A 3,900-nucleotide genomic window follows, 5' to 3' on the forward strand; every position below is an offset into this window, starting at 1 on the left:
TCATTTTAAACTACATAATATTAGACATCCTTCAATAAAACATTAGAAATTCAAATTTCAAAAAAAAGAAAAAAAATTATTTTCCAATTTTAAAAAATAAATTTAATATTTAATTTTACAAAAATAGTTTTTAAAAAATTGTTATTTAATTAAAATTCAAAGTATTTTGACCAAACTGATTACATTCTAATTAGCTTGATTTATTTTTCAATCTAATTTATTTAGAATCCCATAAAGATTCATTGAAATCACAAATTTGACACATTTTTCACAAATAAATGACCCAAGAATTTTTGAGAATGTTAAATCTATATATTCCAACCAGAAATCTCTGCTAAACTCCAAAAAATCTCACATATAAAAACTCTTGAACCACTCCTAAATAAATATATATATATATATATATATATATATATATATATATATATATAATAATAATAATTAATTAATTAATTAACTCCAAATTACACAGTAATAAGTGAATGCCACGTAGGTACAGATATTGCGTAGGTAAGAGCGGAGCGGCCATGGTCATTTTCAAGCCTTGATTTTGTTTTTATTTTTTATTTTTAAACGAATTTGACAGTAAACAAACATTTTAAACGTCAGAAGTGACTGGCAAAAATAATTCAAACCCTAAAATAAATTTTAATAAATGGTTTAAATTATAATAAATATTTTATAGACTTAATTGCTTGTTTTAAATTTTAATAAGCGGTTTAAATTATAATAAATAGGTTACAGATAAAGATCTAGTAGACCATTTATCTTTTATTTAGTTAGAGCATTTATTTTTAATTATCATTCTTTTGTGAATTAGCTGGAAATGAGATTTTTATAAACATAGGGAAAGATTAGATTAATATTATTATCTAGTTACATATTATTAAATATATTTCATAACATTTTATAAATTATTTATTTTATTTTTAACAATTTAAAAGTTTTGAATATGAGTTTTATTTATCTTTATCAAAATTAGGAATTTATTGTATATTTCCATATTTACTAATAATATGAATAATAGATATATTACTTTCCCTCTATTATCCCTCTTTTAAGAACCTTCAGCAGTAGTAAATAAAAGAGATATGGTTGAATAATTGCATTCTTAAAGGGTTAAAATAGCTATTCCTGATTTTTCAATAGATATCTATATATATGAAATAAACAATTAGAAATAACAAAAAATGTTTTAGATGGTTTCGAAAGATGCAAAAATTATTATATGTCATATTATTTTATAGTTTTTATTTGCAAATAATATATTAAACAAAATAAAAGTCAGTCTCTCTTTTTTTAAGTTATTATTCCTTAAATAATTTATTGTTTAGAAGCTCACTCCTACAGAGTTGTAGTTTCCCATAATCACTTGAATCTCAATATATTTTTGGAGCCATAGAATTAGATTAGTGAGCTGTGACGTTTTCTTTTTACAAAAATAACTATTTTAAACTTACCTCCCAATTTTATACAAAATTTGTGCTTAACCAAAAAAAGATGACACTCAAGCAATCTACATATAACATAAAATGAGAAACATAAAAAACAAATGATGGTCATCAAATTTTCAATTGAGGAGCAACCTAAATTTCAAATTCCAAGGCAAGTCATGGTGCTTCCCTCAAAGGAGTGAAGAAAATAATTTTAAAATAGGTATTTCTGATTTTTCAATAGATATTTGTATATATGAAATAAACAATTAGAAATAACAAAAAAAAATGCTTTATATATGAAATAAACAATTAGAAATAACAAAAAAAATGCTTCAGATAGAATGTAAAAATTATTATATGTCATATTATTTTATAGTTTTTAATTGCAAATAATATATTAAACAAAATAAAAATCTATCCTTTTTTTTGAGTTATTATTCCTTAATTAATTTATTGTTTAGAAGGTCACTCCTAGAGAGTTATAGTTTCCTAGAATCACTTGAATCTCAATAAATTTTTGGAGCCATAGAATTAGTGTAGTGAGCTTTAAACCTACTCCCCATTTTCATACAAAATTGGTACTTCACGATTAAAAAAAATGACACTCAAGCAATCCACATGTAACATAAAATGAGAAACATAAAAAGCAAATAACGGTCATCAAATGAAAACCTAAATTTCAAATTCCAAGGCAAGTCATGGTGAAGCATCCATTGTAATCTTCGACTGGAAGATTGGAAGATTACAGTTGGCTCAAAGGAGTGAAGAAAATAATTTTAAAATCCAAAAGAGGCCGTTGGATGAGAAGACAGGCCGGGCCTGACCTGCTACTTTACCTCCTGAATCTCCCATTTCAGGGACGGATTGACTTCAATGACAAGCAGAGTAAGAGAGAGATTCTGAAAAGGCTGCCTGCTCTCTGCGCCCCATCCAATCTCTTCTAATGGTTTACTGTGTTTTTTTGTTTGTAATGAATCAAAGAAATCGATGATGGTGGGTATGGAAAAGTTCGATTTCACGGCCAGTGTGTGCAGTAAATAATAAAGTTGTAATGATGGTCGCATGCATGATAAGACTCCCCTTACTGCGAACGCGTTATCATCGCCCATCAAGAAACGCAGGAATTGTGTGTTTCTTTTTAACGTAAGATGCTTTGTGTAAGAGCTGCTTTGTCATTTTCTTCAAATGGAGTGAAAAACACGCAAAAGTTGGATGGAAATTCTTTATCCATGGAGGAGGACAACGAAAGTATCATTCCAAAAGTAAGAATTTATGTAGCAAGCACCCAGAATTTATATATGGTTTGTAGATATCGTGCAAAAAGATGTTTAGATGTGAGTTCATGCGTTGCAAAAAACAATTGCGCCCTAAAAAGTCGATGTCCCAAAATATAACATAATCAAAGAATGAAAGCAAGCACCCAGAATTTACACCCAAAAACGCGGCTTGTAGATATGGTGCACACGACGTGCATGATATGACTGTTCCCGTTCGCTTTCACACCTTTTAGCCTTGTTCGATTCTGGCGGAGTTTACTGTGGGTTCTCTTGCTTCGGCGATTTGCAACAGCTATGCCGTATTCTGCTGGCTTTTATTCTGTCATATTGATTGTAAAAATATGTAGGCTTCGGCTATATGAGAGAGAAAATATGTAAGCTTCGGCTATATGAGGATTTCTCCCTGGAAAAAAAAATATCACGCATTGAAAAGATGTTTAGACGTGAACATCTTTTCAAGTTCATGCGTTGCAAAAAACAATTGCGCCCTAAAAAGTCGATGTCCCCTTGTTTATTTGGTTTTTAAATATAACATAATCAAAGAGTGGAAAAAAAAATATCGTGCATTGAAAAGATGTTTAGACGTGAACATCTTTTCAAGTTCATGCGTTGCAAAAAACAATTGCGCCCTAAAAAGTCGATGTCCCCTTGTTTATTTGGTTTTTAAATATAACATAATCAAAGAGTGAAAAAGAATGGTTTGAATTGTTTTTTTATTATTTTATTAATTTTAAAAATTAATACAAAATTTCATTTTATAAAATAAAATATATATTACTATAATTTTAATTCATTATTAATTAGTTTCAAATTAATTATTTTATTTTTTTATTTATTATATTAATATTTGTTTTAATATAATCATTTTTTATATATATTTATATATTAATAAAGCATTTTATTAGGTTTATAGAAACAAGTATGGATAATGAAGGGAAAGGTGATTGAGAGAGTGTATTTTTTTCAAGATTCATTTAATTTTAATGGGTTTCTTTGCATTTTATTTATAAGCACAAAATTTTATTATGTTTTGTAATTTTTTACTTTATTCATCTAATACAATAGTTAATTTTGGTTTTCAATATAAATTTTTTAAATTAGAAATTGAATTGACAATTTATAAAATTGAAGTAATTAATATTAAATATTTATATAATTAGTAAATGTATAATTAGTTTAGATTTATC

Source organism: Pinus tabuliformis, chromosome 7, assembly GCF_031772625.1.
Source record: "Pinus tabuliformis cultivar Carrire ecotype Pingquan chromosome 7, CPIR1, whole genome shotgun sequence".
Taxonomy (NCBI): domain Eukaryota; kingdom Viridiplantae; phylum Streptophyta; class Pinopsida; order Pinales; family Pinaceae; genus Pinus; species Pinus tabuliformis.